Source organism: Hyalella azteca, unplaced genomic scaffold (genome assembly GCF_000764305.2).
Source record: "Hyalella azteca isolate HAZT.00-mixed unplaced genomic scaffold, Hazt_2.0.2 contig10098, whole genome shotgun sequence".
Lineage (NCBI taxonomy): Eukaryota > Metazoa > Arthropoda > Malacostraca > Amphipoda > Hyalellidae > Hyalella > Hyalella azteca.
In genome coordinates, this window is record NW_025940147.1 from 838,980 (window position 1) to 861,521 (window position 22,542).

General features: G+C 38.8%; 1 long non-coding RNA gene across 1 annotated transcript in view; it reads right to left on the bottom strand.

Annotated features, from left to right (window-relative positions):
- The window catches only part of LOC125178481, a 138,867-nt gene extending 124,074 nt beyond the window's left edge, over positions 1–14,793 (bottom strand). The window contains exon 1 of the long non-coding RNA XR_007156918.1: positions 14,635–14,793. This is a non-coding gene — a long non-coding RNA (uncharacterized LOC125178481). The remainder of the gene's footprint in view (positions 1–14,634) is intronic.
- Positions 14,794–22,542: the final 7,749 nt, after the last annotated feature.

Consider the following 22,542-nt stretch of genomic DNA (forward strand, 5'->3'; position numbering starts at 1 on the left):
TAGAGGAGACGGCAGTATCTGGATTACATTGCACCGCAAGCGGGACAAACACTACGTCATGCTTCAAACAAACAACAGTAAACTCCGCGTCCCGGAAGCTTTTTAGCTCCCTATAATTTCGAGTAATTTAGTTACAGGTGGACCCATTACGAGGCACGAAACAAATTCTTTTTAATGACAGCATTGTGAAGTGTGAAACCTAGAAAATATTTTGCTTATAGGATTCATTAAGTTAATCTAACAAATCCTCGTTACAAAACCCTCGATATGCCGCTTGAAATATTTCCTTTAGGACTTAAAGACATAATTTCTACATCTTTGATACAAATGTTCACATTGCCATATATTAGTATAGGTTGGCAGAATTTCTTCTTTCAAGCAGGTTTCATTGAAGACCAGAGAATTTGTTTTATTTGCAATTTTCTTATTAGTTTTTTCAATATATCGAACAATATTTTTAGTTTGAACTGGACGATTTACCAGTTCAAACTAAAAATATTGTTCGATATATTGAAAAAACTAATAAGAAAATTGCAAATAAAACAAATTCTCTGGTCTTCAATGAAATTGCCATATATATAACGGATTTAAATATTGCAGTTTACATAACGCAACTCGCACCTAACAGCTATCACTTCAATCTGTTCTCGACATCAGAACAGCTAACACTTGAACGAGCATGATCTCATAACGTTAAACAAAGTCAAATATTTTACAATGCTTTTTTACCTTCACTAAGTACAAGTAAAACATACCAATACTTCAGGTCTTCAACAAAGCACAGCTTGTTGAATACAGAGGCACGCACTTCATTCAGCGGACAATCCCATCAATGGCCACTCGAATGGCGGCTTTTCAATTACACGGCCCAGTTCTTCCGAGTTGGCAAACTCCTCGTTCCGAGCCTCGAGCCAGCAGGAACAATAGGCATTTTTGCGAGCTGGTAGCCTCTGGGAAGAGGCCATACAGTTAATGTTTAGAGGACAGCGTGTGACTTAACAGCTGTCCACGCTCCAGTCTCCGTTTACTCAGTTAATTGGTCGAGGACAGGGACACGTATAATCGTGTCCTCAGCCAAACACATTTGGGTTTTTCATAATGTGTTCAATTTCAATGCTTGTCGAACATTAATTTGAAACCTTCATTTTCGAAGCAAGCAGAGAACTTGCGAACTTACGACAATACTCCAAGTGAGCTACAGAGAAAAATTATAATTGAAAGCGATAGTTCTTGCATTCCTCAGATTCTTCAGGCCGCATTCTACGTTCGTTATTTCATAATAATAAAAATCTGATTGTAAGGTAGGATAATATGGTAAATAGAGCCACTAAAAAATGGCAAAAAAATAATGACTGATAGATATTTGCAAGGTCCAAAAATGCTTTAATTCTGATTGGAGCTTGAAACTTGCCATAGTTAGAAGAAGAACCATTGAAGTAAAAGTAGTTCTGCAAGTATTTATTTTTGTAATCTCTCGCGTGCCACACCTTAAGCCCGCAAACCAAAAAGTTGATTTCGTGAGAATAGATCCATGTGAAACGTACCTATTTTTAATTCATCAAAATTTTTGCCTGAGAAAGCAGCCTGCAAATATATGAGCGGGAGATGTGAAATATCGAAGTAAAATTTTTTAACGAATTATTGACTCTTGGTGTAACTAAAAAAAATAAGGTTGTTAATGCCTACGTTCGAATTATAAGATGAATAATCCTGACACCCATTTTTAACAAACAGAATCGAGGTGACGACCAAATATTACTTCTGAGTGGCAACTACTGCATGTACGGAGTAAATCATTCTTATACAATTAAATACATCTTAAATACATATTCTATACAAAGTAAATGCTTAGGCAAGCTCACAAGCATTAATTTCGCGAGACAATTTCTTTTACAAAGATTAAAATGTTTTGTTAGCAGTTATTTCGCCATTTGATTCAACGCACTCTGGAGTCTAAATTTGAAACTTCATTTCACACCCGAAGTGTAACTGTAAAGAGCCGAGGCTCGCAGGTCCCCCAAAGAAAGGCCTCAGTTCTGGCCTTCATTGAAGACCCACGGAGACACAAAAGGCCAACTTGGGCGCTTGTGTGCCAGAAGAATGATTTCGTAATCCGGACAATTTGTTCCTTCTTTGGCGGTCACTTTCGCCATTTGGCGCAGTCAGATATGCCTTAAAATGAGCTGCCTTATTATAATAGCAATTCTAGGACAATGGGTGACATGTCGGTTCCATGCAATTCAGTCTAAGGCGCATCAAAATTGTCAAAAAAATTAACTCTTTTAGAAATTAATTATCTTAACTACCTCTATGAAAGCAACGATCGGATCTTGGCTTAATTCTGATCACTTATCGAGCGACCCAAGGTCTTCTAATTCATCAAAAAAATTTGAAGCGACCAAGACGAGTCATGTGAATTTTAATTCCATTCGGTAACAGAATTTCCAAAAAAAGGCGGTAATTTATTTGACCTTTCAGAGTTTCCGAGGCTTTCAAAATCCCAATATGGAATCTTGAAATCTTTAATTAGGCCATCCACGACACGAGATTGCAGCGCGTACGCGAGAAGTTATAAAATCGCTGAAGGAAACTCCATGTGCGAGTTGGTCTCGCGAGAGCTTCGAAGAAGTGGAGCTCGTTACTCCTCATTAGTTCTCTTCTGGCCCGGCCGAACGCTCGCTATAACGACGCGGGCTCCGGCACTATTGCTCCCAAAGCCGACTTCTGTTCGAGAAAATCGCCGTTAGGAACTCGCAGACACTCACATCATCGAGGGAATTGAGAAGTTACTCTACGACGCCATCTCGTACGTGCCCAAGAAACGGCCGGGAAACCGTATAAAACCCAATGGGAACAGATTGCACTCCGTTTTGCTCTAGCCTTGTCTGATGCAAATACACGGTTTTTGGCCACGTCGAACGAAGAGTATACCCATCCAAGCTGCCTTAAAAAATTAATTGATGGCTGCAGATTTCTTGGCAGTAAAAGAGCCACGTAGATAGTTTTCCTCCAGCCAGTTGAGCAAATTTAAAAACTGAGCATTTACTTGGCACAAGAAGCTGAGCGTAAAAGCTTTTTGGTGAAGGGCACTGAATAAAATACTTGTGAAGACTTCTCATGACGAATAAGGCTTCAGGGACGTTTGTAAGTAAATATTGCACCTCTAGCAACTACCTTCACTAAAAATCAACACCTCAGCTGTCGTAGTTCGTGAAAATTGAAACTTTGCAGGAAGGATTGGGGAATTTTTTTCCGTCTGTCGGGACATACAACGCAGGGAATCAAGAAGCACCACCAGTACGACTGTCAAAAATCATAGATACGAGCTCAACTAAATTGTAAAAAAAATCGGCTTGGCAAATTGGGTTGACAGATATAATTAAAGAGCAAGTCACCTTCACTAGCAAGTCATGCCATTACTGAGCCTCCATACTTATAGGTGCGAGATGAACACACCACGAACCTAATGGATCAGCGGTCGCGACGGGCCAGCAGCTCATACCCTAACAAAATTTAGAGTCGCCCCAACTTCTGGTAGTCCAAATAAGAAGCTGCCGCGTCTGTAAATTTTCATTGCGTAGCAGTGCAAATCGAAATTGAGGGCGGCGCATCAGTGCAGGAGGCAGCGGCCGTAATGTCCTCAACTTGGTTATGCCTACAACGTTTACGGACACACAATACTTTATTATTAAATTAAAGAAGCATACATTCAACCTGAGAAATACTTTAAAGAAAAATATTTGTTCATTTTTCGTAGTAAGATTACAAAAAATATAACTCAGTACTCACTGCAGTGAGTGACAGAGAGCGCATTTTCTCGTCGACGAAAACATGAAGTCACGGACGGACAGACAGACGGACTGACATGGCGAGCACAATAGTGCATTTTTTTCATAAATGAGAAAATGCGCTAAAAATCGTCATTGCCCAGTGCTATGCGTAAAGAGTAGGTACGTAATCTGATTCGAATAAATAGTACATAATCTGATTCATTTTCCACACAACGGATTTAAATTAAAAAATAAATGCGACTTTGAATTAGACTCAGTTAGCAGGATAGGAGATCTATCGAGACGAGCTTACAAAAACTAAGTTAATCAAGTTCAGCGGTAGCGTAATAATTTTTAATTTGCATAATCATGAGACTCGAGTTTGCAGTAAAAGCTGAAAATACTAAAAGATGTCTGTAAAATGCGAAGAAGTTCTGTGGAGACATTTCAAGTATAAATTCTAAACATAGTGGCATAGGAACATTGACTCCGAGCGCTGCTATTAGTATGCTTTTTATTGCAAGGCTTAAAATTACATCCTTGAAACTGAAGGGTTTCATTTGATATAGATTAAACCTGAGCTTCTTAGTTAAATTCAAGTAAGATCTTGACGGCAGTTCCCTTCATGGTTGATTAAGAGTACATTCGCCTCGGTCCAGTATTGGAACTACTAATTTTAATTACATAACGAGGAAAGTGAGGGCCTGAACAATATTGTTTATTTATAAATTACGAATGGCATTTGGCCATGAATTTTTCTAATTATACGTGTGTTACTAATATTACTCACACTAGTGGAATCCGGAACAAATAATATTTTTATACATTTACAGTTTACACTTGATCACAACTAAGGACTTCGAACATTACCTATAAGAAGTGGTTTCAGTTCTGGAAAATCAGAAGCCCCCACCACCCTAAAAAATTCACAACAAATTAAATAAAACCTGGATACAATCTTGGCGGCGAAAACACGCGTGAAGGAAGCAACATTTGCGATGAAGTTTGTCGCAAATTTCCAAGCTTTGGCGACGCGCCGAAGTGACGCTGGGGCGTTGCTATCGGATTCCATTAGGCGTCTTTTGTGGCCAAACGATGAGGTTCCATTTGAGTGCAGCAACGAGCCCACAACATGGGGTGGTGCGCATCACGATTGAGCGACAATGAGTTGCAAGAAGTGTGATGCGATACAAACTCTTGGTGAAACACAACATATGGGGGTCCATACACAGCATATATATACGAGGAACATTGGTGGCCACCACATGCACTCCGTTTGTTTGTAACTGACACCTTATGTTACGGTAAAAATAAAAGTTTGAACACGTTACAGAGAACACAGCAGGCCCTTATCCAGCATCGATTACTTATATATCCACAGCACGATTTTTGTAATTATCTGCACATTAAGAAGCAAAAGATATATCTTAGGACAAACGTTCAGGGCTCAAGACTCATAACATTCGAAAATGCAGTTCTTGTACAATCACAGAATAAATTTATAATAACATTTTAATTTTGCACAAAATGCTCCTGTTAAAACGTCCGGCGTAGCCTGTGCGCTTCGCTTCCATTAGTTCAACACTGGCGCCGCGGAACACTAATATTGCTTATTTATTTACGTGGGTTATTGCATGTTGAATCCAACAACGTTGTTCAATTTAACGTCCAGACAACAAACGGATAAAGAAAATATAACTCAGTACCCACTGCAGTGAATGACAGAGAGCGCATTTTCTCGTCGACGAAAACGTGAAGTCGCGGACGAACGGACAGACAGACGGCCGGACCGACATGGCGAGCACAATAGTGCATTTTTTTCAGAAATGAGAAAATGCGCTGAAAGGGGATTCAACTAGACGGACCTTGCTCATTTAAAGTAGATAGCCGTAGAATTCTTATTTTGGGTTACTTGAATCGCTCCCTAGAAAATATTGTGTGACGGCTCTAAAATTTTTTCACATCAACTAATAATTAGTAGAAGTAAAACAAGCCGCCCGCCTTAATCGGGCGAGTCCTATATAGTCTGGGCATGAGTTACTTAACTTGGCTCCGTTACAGCGCACTCAGGTCTGTGATTTAATCACGGTTCTAATCCGAGGCCGAGAGAAGAGAAGCCCAGAGAAGCCGAGAGAAAAGAACCAAATTAATTCCGTTAGCAAAATAGGATGAAAACAAGAAATATTTTTAAAATACAACAAAAACAAAAATATTTTCAAACTTAGGAACCGCGAACAAGACTGCAAAGGAAAATCTTAAAGACAGATCGCAACTATGCCAGTTAAGCAAATTTACTGCATTAAAACGGTCAATAGGGTTGTTGACGTGAATCTCGTGCTGATGAAGAAAGCCGCGCAGTGCATGCAAGCGTTAACGAAATCGTACAATAGAACTTAAAGTTCTTCTTTATAAATTATAAAAATTTGAGCTTTTAATTGCACGCAAACAAGATATGACGAACTCCTGAACATATATTATATTAGAATTTCATTTAAATTAAAATAAATAATTCTTAGAAACTCGCAACAAGATCAAACGACAAAAGTAAACCATTATTGAATCTTTGCGTTCGTCTTGATCATACGTCAAATCTGCTTTACGTCATCGGTAACCTCATTGAATTTGGCATAATTTTTCTAGGCAAAAATTATGTGTAAATCTGTCAATAAATTCAATGGAGTGAAGCGAGAAACGGGCGAACAAAGATCTTATCGGCTGACAAAATCACCGCAGCAGATGTCCTGTTGCTGTCATGCATTTTATTGCATTTCCATCCTCCAATGCTCTAATCCATTCCAATGTAACAGAAAACGTATATACGTTCACTGAGCATATTCGGTGAGCACTTGCAGTGGCACAGCGTCAAATGTGCGTACACTGAAGCCGCATTTAACGTTAAATCAATGCATTCGATGTTACAGAGAAGCTTACACTGCCAAAACATTTCAGCAACTCAATTATTCTAGAACACACTCATTAAATCTCTCGACCGTACGCAATTACAAGCGAGTAATTAGTGCTTCAATAACATATTGAAAATCAGCACAGTGATCACTTTTCCGTCACACAAGACTAGACTGAGATTAAGTAGTTTCAGACGCGCAAAAACATTATTGAACCCAAATAGCATTTCTAAACACACGCAAACACATATTTGGGAAAAATTCTTGGCCATACAGACCATAACTATAAATCCAGTCGAATGCGGAAGAATGAGCGCGTGTAATTTCGAGATGAATCAGCAACGGCTCAAAGCCTGAATTGTTGCACTTGTTTTTCAGAATATATTTAATTTATGCTAGTGTTCTCCGTGTTGCGACTCCATTATGTGCTATGTGGAGCGATTCAATTATAGCCGCTAACTGCGCGACTCAATTGAGGAAACGATATTATGTTAGCATGTTATGAGCATTATTGACATAGCCAAGAGAGTATATTTGAAGCGATCAAACAATGATTCAAGGACAACGGAGGGAAAAAACAACGTACTGAGGTTCCAGCAGCGTTTCCCCAGAAGAGTCAGGGACCATGAGACACCGTTTGCCAGATCCATTGGCTTTATCGTTGCCGGAATGAATACGAACGATGCGACCGACTGACCGCTAACGCCCGATTCCTCCACTAAACATCAAGGCAGGTTCCATCGGTGGCCGGGCGAAGGCCAGAATTGGTGGCCACCAAGACTCGAAATTCTGGACTTGGTGGCCATTGAATATTTGAACCACTGAGTGACCAGGAAACAATCCTGATCTGACAAGTCGAATGCGGAGTGGCATCAAAAAACATCTTTCCTGAGTATACAAAGCATGCATAAGCATGCAAAGCGTGCAAATAAGAAGATCGCATACGCACGTCAAAATCTAGTAGAAGTTCCGTTATATTACTTGTTATAATGATTCGACAAGGATAAATGACTAACTAAAAAAAGAATTAAAAAAAACAGGTTACTAGAACACCGAAAAAACGATCAAATATAAAAAACGGTCATTTAAACACAGGCAAATAGTAAGATATAGTTTATTTTCTGCATAAACACAAATTTTTCGAAGCGTTCTAATACAGAACTCATGAACAGAACTAACCCAGAATTTGTGTTATAATACAGAACTAACACAGAATTTGCGTTATAATACAGAACCCATGTGTTTCCACATGATAAAAAAGCAGCACGAGGTCAAGTTGAAGACTCTAACGTGGACGAAGCCGTCGACTAAAGGTCCGGAGGCCTCGAAACTACTCGACAGAACCAAACTTTGGAGCAGCAACACCGCGGGCTTCCATTTAGGCTTGGACGGTCTGGCTTTCAATAGGAGCCGCGAGCTGTCCTTTGAATTTGCGTCGCCTAGACAATATTATGGCCTAGCCATCCGCCATACTGCATGTTTCTATATATGCTCTGAAACGCCTACCTGCGCTTAGAGTGTAATACATTTCCAGTAAATAATAGTTTAAAATTGTACACTACGTGGAAAATTGTTGAGCAATACACCAGGAACATCATATCAAGAGTTTAGTACAAAATTACGGTATTCCGTCAATTAACACTGCGGGGGAGCAGATCTATCAAGGCAATTTCTGTTTGCCTTTGATGAACTTGAAATGAAAATAAAAATGAATACAATAATCGTTTGATAGGTATAAGCGAGACAGACTTATTCCTACTTTCCACACAATGCTCCTACAAGCGAGGAATTTGTCCTTCAGTTGACGATTGTACCGACAAATATTGATTTGATTCTACAATTGATGATTGAAGCTTTTTCATCCGTCATTGAATTTATACCAGACTTTTTGTCGCGTGGAAGCTTCTTGGAATTCTGGAGGTTCTCTTTGCCTTTTATTTAGCTCAGAAAACATGGAAATCAATCGGTCTTGCTGTTTGGGACTCAATGGGTTAGTAGAAACGTTCCCATTGAATTGGCTGTATAAAGAGGACGGGCGATGTCATGTATCAGAACTAGACGTATTTCTAGTTTTGTTCTGTAGCATTTGCCACAAGCGGCATTAAGTTTCATCATAAATATCTTCATTAATAGTGGTCCCGATCAGCGTAAAACAAAGCTCCCAGAAGATGCACTGTTTAAAAGTGTCCAAAAATAATGAATATAATTACGGGTATTTAAATTATATGAATAACAATATATTTAGCGGATTGTCCAAGTTTACGACAAATACATCGATCCTCTAGGATATAAATGCCGAAAAACAATTGTAAAGAAGATACACTATTCCTAATAACATTCACTCAATTCATATTTTGGATAATTGGAGGGTGAAGGAAATATATCGCAAACAAAATTGCAGCAGATTCTGCGTGCAGTATAATCAGCTGGTGTGTTGGTTATAAGATTAGGATTAGTTTGCTTTGCTTCAAAGTTAATTTGCTTGGTTACTTGCGAGTGACGAGCATTTTTACTTCCGGATGACTTCGTTACAAACTTATTCCCCGACACAAAAATTAAGCAACTATGTTATTAAACTTATTGCTTCTGGCGAGCAAACTGACAATATTTCAAAGCGATGTTCTCGTAAATGATAGTAAGGTATGACCATCATCCCATCTAAAAAGTTCAACAAATTTTTTAATGGAAACATAACGCAGGCAACGAACAGAATTCTCTTGGACTAAAGCTCAACTCGAAGCTAAGAATTAAGGAAAAGCACCTCAGCGCGGCCAGTGTCACGCATGAACAAAGCCATGCAATTACGTGAAAAGTTCGAGCGCTTGGATAGACGGTCGCATAACGGAGAAAATTCGAGCTTGACACTGATTGCCTGGTGAATGGACATTGATTCTCGGTGGCGTCGTGACGGACGTTTTGATGACAGGGCTGCGAACGCTCAGTTTGCTCTAGAAAAGACACAATAAATCATGATTGACGAAGTGCCCAGTGGCAGTGTAAATCTGGTAGAGCTGAAGTCGTATAGCAGGTGATCATATGCGACAAATGGTTTGGTGCACGATAAGGCTAATTGCGCTACTTCCTGATACCCAGCATGGGCAACAGGCCGGCCTGGCTGCGGTGGACTGCTTCATATGAGTGGAGGAACTGAATATAAGTAAGAAAGAACGAATTACCCGCATACACATAATTATAATAAATTATTCTTCCTGTTATTTTTGAGGACTCCTAACAAATTGAAGAATAAGAAAATGCTGACATAATACCATTCAGGACACATGTTCAATAAAAATTACGATGTTAAAGAAATGTCACTCAGTACCTGAGAGATTGCCAAGCTATAATTTTCTGATCGCGGATGCGTAATTCAAACACACAATCAATCTAGCACTTATAGTGATCGTCTCGATAGCTTCTCAGAGTCAGCCCATGATACGAAAGTATCATGTGGGGCGTGTCATTGGGGCGCGTCATTCGTTTGGGCGTCTCATTCGTTTCTTCATACAAAACGAATGATACGCCCCACGCTTCTTTACAATTGTTATTTCAGTCTCCTTAGTTGTCAGCGAGCGTAAGTTTTTTAGCCGCTGTGATACCCAGTAACGGTTTCAGTAAGCATAATAAATATGAGTTATAGAAAATTGAGGTAAACTGCGGGAATGCGAAGAATTTCAAGCTAGCATTATTTGACAATCTGAAATTCATGATCTTATGATGAGTTTAGGACTTAGTAGCCCAAGGTCACGCTGATGCGCCGCCTTCGTCGTCCTCCGTCTCCGAGTCGTCGCTGGGCAGGTCACCCCCGTCATCGGGTCCCGGATGTAACGTTGGACGTGTTCCGTATCTTTTCACTCCTTTGAGCCAGCTGATGCAAGATGCTGTTGAAGCCATTCTTCTTCGAAGCCATTCAGAAATTAAATTCTAAGACGCCTTTTCAATTAGCTGCAAATATCGGTAAAAATTGAGCACGTGAATAGCACAGCATGACACAAGTTCCGCTAGATTTAGAAGTTTACTCACATAAACTTATAAAAATGAATATTAGAATATAACTAAACTTCCAGTCTCAAGAACTACAAGAACTTCGGCAGCGCCATCTGCCCAGGAGAAATTAAAATTTGGTTGCATGTAAAGAGTCGCTTGAGCCTGATAAAGAGAAGCTCAAATGAATTCAAAGAGCGAAAACTGAACACAAAGCTTACCTCACGAGCGCAAACTTTAATTAAACCTCAGATGCAAGAAATGAACCGAGCGTTTATGGAAGATAATCAAGTAGTGCAGGTGTTGCTAGCCTCTCTTGGTCTACGTATACGCATCTCGCACTACACGCTGCGGTGCGTTCAGACTGCATAATACGCAACTTAACTGCACAATAAGTAACGTTACTGCACAGTAAGTAACGTTACTGCACAATAAGTAACGTTACTGCACAATACGTTACTGCACAATAAGTAACGTTACTGCACAATACGTTACTGCACAATAAGTAACGTTACTGCACAATAGGTAACGTTACTGCACAATAAGTATACTGCACAATAAGTAACGTTACTGCACAATACGTTACTGCACAATAAGTAACGTTACTGCACAATAGGTAACGTTACTGCACAATAAGTAACGTTACTGCACAATAGGTAACGTTACTGCACAATAGGTAACGTTACTGCACAATAAGTAACGTTACTGCACAATAGGTAACGTTACTGCACAATAAGTAACGTTACTGCACAATAGGTAACGTTACTGCACAATAGGTAACGTAATTTGTCCTTTAACACTGTGCAGTCTCATTAAATTGTACCAAGCAAATTAAGTGCACCTCTTACATTCTAATTAGAACTTACAGGTGTCGGTAAGCATCCATCAAACGGCAGACGATAAAACATGCAAGGCCGCATGTTTGTGTGTAGTGCAATGAAGTGTAGTGCAATATCAGGTGCGAAATTAAAATGTATATTGAAAATTTATCGAATTTGAGGGCTTCATCGCATCCATTAAAGCCAGTGTTTGATATTACATCAAACTTGGATGATATTTTCAGAATTAAATTGATTGAAATTCTCAACTTCTGTTGCAAGGTCCCTACATCCCCGAGCTGATGCCAACGAACACACCCTACCGAGATCCAGAAAATTTGAATGTGAGAAATTGACGAGAGTTTAGAAGCTAGGTTGACAGTATAATATTTGCAAGTTTAGTAGCGTTTTTAAAAAAAACTACCTCTGAAAACGGGCATTATCATAACCCGCGTGGCGGTAATGTAGAACTCAAGGCGGTGAAGTAAAGCGCAATGCGGTGACGTAAGGTGCAAGGCGGTGACGTAAGGCACAAGTCGGTGACGTAAGGCACAAGGCGGTGACGTAAGGCACAAGGCGGTAACGGAAAACGCAAGGCGCAAGGCGATAATACGGCAGCAGCGTGGGCCGCGCGCCCGTAATCAGTCAGAGGCAGGCATAAAGGACATTATCTGCACTCTTCACTTCATCAAGTTCACAGCACCAGGAATTTCAGGAGGCTTCTCCTAAATCTTTTCACTTCGGAAGAAGAATTATGTTGGTAGTTATCAAGTTGTTAGCCGATCATCGTCTTTCTTTGAAAAAACAAAATATCCAAAATATTCATACCAAGCAGAAAAGTTTCACGAAGCCGAGTTTGCAGAACCTTCATGCAAATGCAATTATTTTTGCTAATATTCAACATAGGTTAAAGGACAAGTTTTCTGTATATAATCGAAAGAATATCGCCGAAACTAAACATTGTTTCAAAACGCACATCCTGCTTCAGAAGCGAAACGGAGATTACCATCTCGTCTCATTAGCAGTTTCAACCTAGCACAGAGGATAGATATATACCTACCCTAACTGATTTTTGTACTATCCTAATTTGAAGGGAAGTCTCCAGTACAACTGCATCAATTTTTCACGCAACTAGAGTGGCACAAGACGCGACGTAATAAATCAGTCAACATCTTTTCGAACAAAACGCAACACACGGAGCAATCTGAAGCCAAACTCGCCATATTTTCAAATAAGCTTTGATTTACTGGCACTATTTCCACGAGCTGGCACCGATGTAGAAAATTTTGACCGCGACCAGCGATGGTGATCGAATCCTCTGTACAACTAATAATTACGAGAAATCAATAAATAATAGAGCTGAGCTAACACCTTATATGCAGTAGTAATTGCCCAAGTTAAATAGCAGCAATTCATTCCGAGGGAATATGGAGTTGTCCTCTATCGCCTAAGATTAGTTGAACAGTGAAGGCTTCAAGCGTCTCGTGAAACAGCTAAAATTCGGTCGGTTTCTCAAGAGTTTGATGGACAATGATTAGCTGTGAACTCCACACTCTCCAACAGGTACCAACAAACAGGAAGGAGATCTCTGTTGTTTCTATATCATCACGGCTGCAGCGGAAAGCAGGATCTCAAAATTCGGTAGAGCAGATCCATAAAACCATCCATCATCCACGTTTGCTAGGCGAGAGCGCAGCCACGTGCGTCTTCTGAGCTACGAGGTAGCAGCCATCGTCCGCCCGTCAGCTTCGGCATCACAATCTCTCGCACGGAAAACTATGCTAAAATAAAACTGATTTAAAAGTTTACAAGATTCAAAATTTAGACATGAAGCCTTACACGTAGAATATACCTTAGCAGAGCAAGGAGATATTCTCAGCTGAATTCTTCCATATATACTCGGAAGTTTCCTTCCCCAGTTGGTTTTACTCAATTTCATCATAGTACTCAGCATTCTTTAAAAAATCGACATCAAAAGATTATTCAGAGTTATTTAATGGAATGTTTTTATTTTATCACAGTGATAACAAATTAAAACAAATCGTACTAGAGACGCAACTGACTCGCGTACGTACAATAATTCTCATTGAACAGCGCCGACCTATAAGCTTAGTCCAGTAACTAACAGTTGACTAGAAAATTATTATACATATGGCAAACAATTTAAGAAGGAAGTGCGGGCAGATAATTGCATCAGTTTAACAGCAATGTAACCTAAAATGAAACGTTCCAATGATTCAACAACGCCGGAATAAATAATTAATTGTGCCAGAACTATATACAGTAGTGATTAGTCCATCCCAATTTCGATATATGATTTCTAACTCTGACTATATGGCGGTAAGCTTAACCGAAGTTAACCTCATTGAGCCCATTCAATTTCAAGAGAGAAACTTTTTGTTCCAATTGGTTGGTTGTCGCATGAATTGCTGCAAACTGAACTCGGCAGGGACCAGGTGAAACCTTACCAATATTCAGAATGAAAAAAATAACTAAATGAATCTAAATCTTATTCAACGTAGCCCAAAAACAGTCATTTCTGAATTCATTTTTTTCATAAGGAAACTCAATCAAAACGTACTGAAATAAATGAAAGAAATGAATCAGTATTACACGGTCCAATGTTATTAGGTACTTATGACTCCGTAAATAAATAGAGCGCAATTTCATTCACTGGTTTGTAGCTGAACCGTGAACGCTAGTTTCCACGAGAAGAAATTATCGTTTACTCAAAACTCTAAATTCTAAAAAGGAACGCAACAATAATCCTACAACAAAAGTAAATTTAACTCGCAGTCTTGCTTGTTAAAATATTCTATGGTTAAATAAAATAAGTACATTTATTAAATAAAGAGTTTAAAGTATACCACCTCCACCAGGAATAATCGGCCTCGGCCTGAAAGAAGTGTACCACAATTGACAGTTTATGTAGGCACAAGACACCAGTTCAAACGCTTCACTTATACCAAATAGCACAAGACATTTCTTAACACCTTATATCAGGGCAGCTATTAAAGAAGTGGCAGTTATCCGAAAATAGGTGCCCCAGTACGGTAGTACATTGTTACTATTTAGTATATACTTGCTTCACTCATACTTGTTCAGGCAGTGACTCCTAAGCACGTCTATTCAGACACACTAAAACCAAAAAATTCCACTTACCTTCTCTCGCAATGTTGATTCTCCACAAAAAGGATGAAATTTCTACTTATCATCCGATCTGAATCACATCAGAAACATGACGAGTTCATGCGATTTAGCTGGATGCTTTCAGAGAAAGTACCGAGAACAAGAGGGATGCTAACCCACACTGGACCACGGCTCAACGTACACTGAGCTGAGGGCAGAGGCAGGCGTACGGACTACGGAGTACGGACTACGGACAACACGTCATTTAAGGGTTATGGACTGGCGGCATAGTGTTGGAACTACGCTTGTTCCTCCAATGCAGATGGGAAAAATTGATTTTGGATAATAGTTTCTGTGTACAAGTGGTATCTATCCATGTTTTGGGAATTAATACCCTTATTGGTAATGAACCAACTATTCAGATGAATGAACATCTGAATAGATGTTTATTCATCAACAACTACATCAACATTTCATATACCATTCCTTGTTGTTACGTATTCACTCCATAAATAAGTGCTCATAGACCTTAAGCTCATAGACACTCATAGAGCTCCAAATCAAATGGAAGTTGATGGCAGTTCAACTCAATGTATTGTCGACCAAAAACGACCTACAATTACTAGCTGCTGATGTTCATTTTAAAATCCAATAATTAATTGGGTATTGGCTGTCCCTGCGATCATTGGTTGCCCTGGAGCTATAACACAACGCTCTTCTCCATCCGATTTGACATTAGCAGCTGCTTCTTTTTTCGCTGTTGTGTCATTGACACCAAATTGCCGTTTTTTGAGCAACGTTTTGATGGGTACATAATTCAGAGGCACTTATGTTGCTTACTCAATTATCTTAATTATATCGAGAATATATATAAAGAATGGGGATCTGACTGAATTTATTTTCTCTGAATAATCGTGACGTTAAACAGGAAGACAAACTTTAAATGTTCGAAGATGAGTTGAGCGACGTAAATTTTGCAAAACGTTTCTATTCACTTGTTTTCAAAATCTAGCGAAAATAGTCGATAAACTGATGGTGTTCGTTAAATTCACGTACACGAGACAAGTAAAACTATTTCCAAGTGAATAAGAAACTAGCACCTTTGTATTAGTGCCTCGATCTCTTCAACAAGGTCATCAGTACAAGGACCATCAGTTATCAGCAGATCAATTAATCATCAGCATTATACCAATCAGCCGAATAAATAATGAATTAATAACAGTTTTCTAAGCTCTACCTTAGTTGAGCTTACTTTTAGCTTGGATGCACAAATCATAGCCCGTTAATAATCTCGGCCGAGAAGCGATTCAATTACCAATCAATTTCTTCAAACTTGTATCCTGAATTTTATTATATATTCTGACAGTTCATTCAAACAGGTTTTTGGCAGTAATGGTACACTATTAGCTCGATTGGCTTTAGATTCATAATCTAATTCTACTGGAGTAATCACTTCAGCTTAATTTTCCATTGACATATACGAGGTAAGTTCTTCGTACTCGCATTATCCTTATTAAAGTCTACAGCATCTGCGAACAATTCTACAGCACGTTCTCGCCGTGCACCTCTCGCCTCATGACCCATCATCACCAGACGTGTATGCAGGAGATGAACATGAGCTGCCAACTGATGCTGGAAAAGGTAACTTTAAGTATCTGGCATAATGCATTAGGTCTTTAACATAAATTTCGTTTCTTCATTTCTCATTACTGTTTAATTCATACTCGACTAACTCAAACGTCGCTTCCAATTAGCCCGGCCGCCCAAACGACATCACTTTGGATTCGCAGCAAGCCACTGCAATCGGTCTTTGCTATCTTAATCTGTTGACACAATCGCTATCTCTATTCTGGTATAACGTCCAGACGATTATAAGCCGACCGATCATGAATAATTATCACAGCAGGAGCCACTCTAACGAAAGTAGGAGTAATGATTGTGTTTACATGTTTAAACAATAATAAAAAATTTACCACTCCATTGAAAGGAGGATTAATTATTGTGATTGATTTTAAAAATATTAATGATGATTTTGTCTCCGGTGTAGAAAATGTCAAACTTAGTAGCACGGTGCGTTATCTCCGCTGTATAAGGAAGAAATTCACACATTTATTCACCGGCCATGAGAAAACATTCATATCGTCGTAATAATTTATTTACATGCATGATTGAATTTATTTATGCTCGCACGAACTGCAAATAAAGAGACTGTCATTAAACAAAAACAATTAAAGGTTAGTACATTTACGACTGGAGTTTAGTTTAACCACTGCAGTAGAGGAAACTCTTTTGGAACAGCAACAAAAAACAACTTTTCTAGAACAAACGGAAGTTAATAACCTCCTATCTGAAGTCAACATCAGCGCGGAACACAGCAAGCGTACGATATATAATCTGCGCTGACAATTTATTATAATAATCAGAGCTGGGCAGCGCTACTTTGAAATGTAGCGGCGCTACCGCTACCGCTACATGCTCTAAATGTAGCGGGCGCTACCGCTACCGCTACATGCTCTAAATGTAGCGGGCGCTACCGCTACCGCTACATGCTCTAAATGTAGCGGGCGCTACCGCTACCGCTACACCCACTAGATTGTAACGGGCGCTACCGCTACAGTAAAATGTAGCGCGCTACATTAGCCGCTACAATGGCCAAAATTATTGGAAATCTCTAAATATTTATTGTTCTTCTATTAGGATTTACTCATTAACATTTAATGATAATAAAACATTTTTAAAACATATCAATGCAACTTTATTGCAATTAACCTAACCGAACTAGTATGGGTTACCCCAGGGTTAGATACAGTAAATAGAAGTTGCAGTTATTTTTATGTTTTACCTTCCCTACGTGGATGTGAACTTTAATCTACCAATCTAAGAAATTATAAACATATGCATATAAAAATCAGTCTATTCTGTATATATATGTGGATTATTTTTGAGATTGGTAGATTAAAGTAGACATCCATGTAGGGAAGGTGAAACATAAAAATAACTGTGTAAAAATAACTGTATAGCAAACTGAAAGATGAAAAAAACCTGTAAGTGGTAACTGGTAACAACTTAACAAGTAACAACTAACATCCCAGTTAAAATTTTGAGCCGAGACCGAAGCTGAGGTTGACAACATTACACCGAAATCTTTCGTACAGTTTTATTCTGTAATTTATAGTATATATGTATCATGCTGGTTTTTAAATAATATTTAATACTATTAAGGAGACCGGCTACCTTAAAAATCGGAAATTTTGGCTTTACCGTTTTCTTGACTCATTTTGTAGCTGCTGAATTAAAAGGCGCGTCTAACGCAGTTTACCGCATGTCTGTGCGTGCTGTAATTTTTGCGTAAGATAATTAAAAAAATATATATATGAACATTTTTTAACAATATGTACAAAGATTTATTTGTATTAAATCTGTATATATAGATCATTACTCTCGTTAATTACAAAGTGTTTGCACTCGTTTGAAAGCTACAAACGAGACGCGTTCAACAAAGCTACTACCATAGATGTACATGCAATACTTTTTTGTGTAATGCAGTTTTAAACTTTTATAAAATGATTATTTTATATCATTATTTACAAATAAATGGTAATTATATGTCATTATTTAGGTTAATTGCAAGTGTTTGCACTCGTTTGAAAGCTATAAACAAGACGCGTTTAACAAAGCTACTATCATGGATGTTCATGCAATAGTTTTTGCGTAACGCAGTTGTAAAGTTATGTAAAATGAATATTTTATATATATATATATTTATACATAAAAAGTCCCATTTATAGCCTATTATTCACGTTAAATTGAACATAAATAGGTCTAAAGACGCGTGCTGGTACCTTGAATGCAAATAATTGGCAATGGGAAAGCTTGGGCTACAATATCAAAACTTTTTCGGCATATTCTTCTGTTTTCAATGAATTTTACTTTATTTGGCTCCCCTGAAAAATTTAAAAATCCAAAAAAAGCCATCTTAAAAAAATTATAACTCCAACAGTTTTCAAGCTACGGCAATGAGAGACATACCATTCTATTTGTAAAAACAATACCTAGCGACTCTAGAAGCCTTTTTTTAATATATGCATGGTTTGACTTATATATGGGAGGGGGAGGAAGGCGGGGGGGTAAAAATGTGAAAAAATGGGAAGAACGAGAAAAAAACGATGAGTAAAATAAAAAATCGGGGCTCTACAGTCGCTAGATATTGTTGTTACAAATCGAATGATATGTGTCTCGACATTGTAGCATGTGATTTGCAAAAGTTATAAATATTTTTAGAGTACCCCTTATATGCCGTTTTCTATTAATTCCACGTTTTCTTTAATTTTTTTAAATTTACATGAACAAAAAGGTCTTAGATTTCTGTTTTACATATGTGTACCAAGTTTCAAGACGATCCGTCTGTAAACAAAAAAGTTTTGTTGGAGGGTAGCCGGTCCCCTTAAGTAAAATCTAAAGGCTTTATCTATAAATGCATGTAGCGGTAGCGCCGTAGCGGCAAAACCTCGTATCGCTACTTAAATATGTAGCGGGCGCTACCGCTACCGCTACATTGCCTTAAATGTAGAGCCGCTACCGCTACATGTAGCGCGCTACTGCCCACCTCTGATTCTAGTATTACTATTAGATTGTCTCACCTAAGGAACTGAGACTAAAATACATCGCACCGATAGCCATGCATGTCATTAAAAGTCGAATATGAGAAAATTAGATGGAATTGTGTGTATTTTTTATTGATATTTAGCATGGAACAAACCCCGATAAATTTTCATTTGAAAAAAATAATAAGGTTAACTGTTTCAAGCAATTACTCAAATCTATTCAATTAAAAAGCATTTACTTTCATTACAAGGACACATAGAGGCTCCAGGGTTTACGAATAGCGATTAAAAAACTTTCATTGTCATGATTATGACTAACCATGTAACTGACCTGCTATACTGTAGCACTCTTACCTACCACGCTATATGACTCAACCTTAAATTACGACTCACTACAACTTTATGGCTCACTGTCACTCTAACGACGCATTATCATTACTTCTTATTATTACCATCTGTACCCAACAGTCAATTTATTGCTCATCACTCGGTCTCTTGACGTCACTTTCAGTGCGGGGCAAAATTTTTAACATGTTCTTCATGGAACGTAATGGGCAACAAATAAGACGCTGTTTGATCCACGTTGTACACAATCAAAACCACCAAAATCGCAACTCATTTATAAGGCATTCATCTGACGACAGTCTGATGGACAGTGTTCAGGATAACGCTTTTACAGCCTGATCGCCTATTATTCAAGTATCGCGCAGCGTCTTGCTATTGAAACAAACAGTCTAGTGGAATAGTTTGTTGTTGTCATTTAACTTCTCCAAACATTACGAGTGAGCAGAATCTAGCATCGCTCGGCGGTACCGACCTCCGGCCTTACCATGTATTTCTCTCATTCTTCTCCTTTTATTTGCCATTGATAACGTAACGAAAATATGTTTGAAAATCATAGCAAATTCATGTAGCATATTTCCTGTTACTTATGTTACTTAGCCTGACTTATGTTTCTTGCATCCTGGTTTTTGAATATAGGTTTGATTCAGTCTTCATTTACTCATCATTTGAGCAATGTTTTATTTCTTTAATTGAGAAATGAAAATGTTTAATAGCCCGAGAAAAACACTGTAGCGAGAACACTAAGGTCTGAAATGGGACGGCACCAATAACTGATCAATAATAACAGATTGGTAATATCTCAATAATTCCTGCCACTGAAGGTACACCGAGCTGTAGAGGGCAGGTGGGGAGAGATGGAGGAAGGCGTCTGGTGTCATGCAGTGTCGTTATCTTGGCCGCTGATGTGAAAAGTTGAGAGCATTGCCGAGGGACTTGGTAGCTCACTTTACTTAGAGCAACTTGGCGGCTGCTGAGTGAGAAATATAGAGCCGAATGTGGTGGCAATCTGCAACTTTGCGATCCTTAACGCGATGTTAAGCCAGTCCTGCGGATATACAAGATGTCTATTACAAACTTTGTGATTATATATCATCTATATTATACGAGGTCCCATAACTGAAACTTCGTTTATAATTACACCCATATGTTACTAATCGTGATGAACTGAATGGAGGTAACGTTACCAAATACTGTCAATTGTTGTTACCAAATCTAGGAGCTCAAGAATTTTGAATATGGTTGGTTTTACAGTAAATTTATTCGGAGAATGCTCTTTGAAACGTCTTATCTTGATTAGCTGAGCAAGAAACTGTAATAAAATAACTAGGGTTCTATGGGTACCAGAAATTTCTGCATTGTCGGATTCGGTAGACAATCAAACTTAATATTAAACAACAAACATTGTGATAATTAATTAATTTGTAGGAAACTGCGAGCATTGTAGTGTAGGGTTGTAATTTACAACCTATACAAGTGTAGGCTGTAAATTTTATTCAGCTTGTAGCGCATGGAAGTTGTCTCTGATAATGATGAACCGCGCTTAAGCCCCACATCCAGTGCCACTGAGATGGTAGCCAGTCAAAAGGTGCTTGTACACGGACAGTACTGGCGGCAAGTAGATCAGAAAAATGCCAAATGTCTGCCGCTTGGTGTCTATCCCGCAAGTAAGCTTAGACACGAGGCAAGTTTAAGGTGCCGCCGTGCCGGTATCTAGTCGCTACCAGCAAGGCGGCACCTTAAACTTGCCTCGTGTCTAAGCTTAAATGCGGGATAGACACCAAGCGGCAGACATTTGGCATTTTTCTGATCTACTTGCCGCTAGTACTGTCTCCGTGTGCAAGCACCTTTAAGCTGGAAAATATACCATCTGAGGACAAAGCATGCACGCTGTACAAAATGCTGCATCGCCTCTAATCGCTCTCCAACCTACTTCAGGATTGTGCCAGGCAGTTACACGCGCAACAATAAGAGCGCACCAACATGCAGAATTAGCTGCAGGCCCCACGCAGCAGAACCGACGTCCACCTTCACTCCTTCTTTCCTCCAGCCATCAGAATATGGAACTACCCGAGTGCAGACGTCGTGGCAGCAACATCGTTATACCTGCCTTCCATTGCAGTAAGCCTTACAAGGCTGGCTGAAGGCGGACCATAAGTGAAACCTTTTCATCGCCTTTTACTGTATTTTTAAAACATTCTCCAATGATGACCCACGTTCTCCATATATCTAAACGTTCTCCAAGGCCCTCATATGTGCTTGCGCGCAACTATTGGTGGGGGCTTTTACTTCAATTATGGAGCATCCACCGTATTATTATGAATGAAAGAATTGATCTTTACTCAGTCGACAGCAAGCATGTCGTGAGCTATGGCATACATGTGGGGGCATTACCAACCCTCCTGAGCTGCTTTATTATACCATTTCTGGGAGATGAACACTGCATATATTACCAATCTACGTTATTACTAATAATATTCAGTCGTGTGAATATGCTCACCATATTAAAATACAAAGATTTAGTAATTGTTTAAAAATGTTCAATGGTTTCGTTCGAAATTTACACGCGGATGTGATCATTCAAATATTATGTTTGCTGAAGGGGTTTGTAGCAGCTGCAAATTTTGTCGTCAGTCAGAAGACGATCACACGGATAGCATTTGGCAAATTGTCAAGTTTGAATTATTCAGCCAATTGGATTCAATAGGCTGCTCCTACCCACCTTATTGCGCTCTTTGCTCTTGTTTAATAAATGCAGGTGTGGTGTAATGTTTTTAAGAAGGTAACTCATCGGTTCAGCGAACCTGATAAAGTAGAGATGTAGAGTTAATTACACTATATGTTCATGTCAAGAAACGAACGTCCGTAGACATTAAATGTCGAAATGTCGAAAATGAGTATTGGTTTTGTTGCATTTTCATTATCTATAGAAATTATACCGTGTAATTAATGTTATCAATTGCATGTAATACAAAATTCTACCGATATATGATGA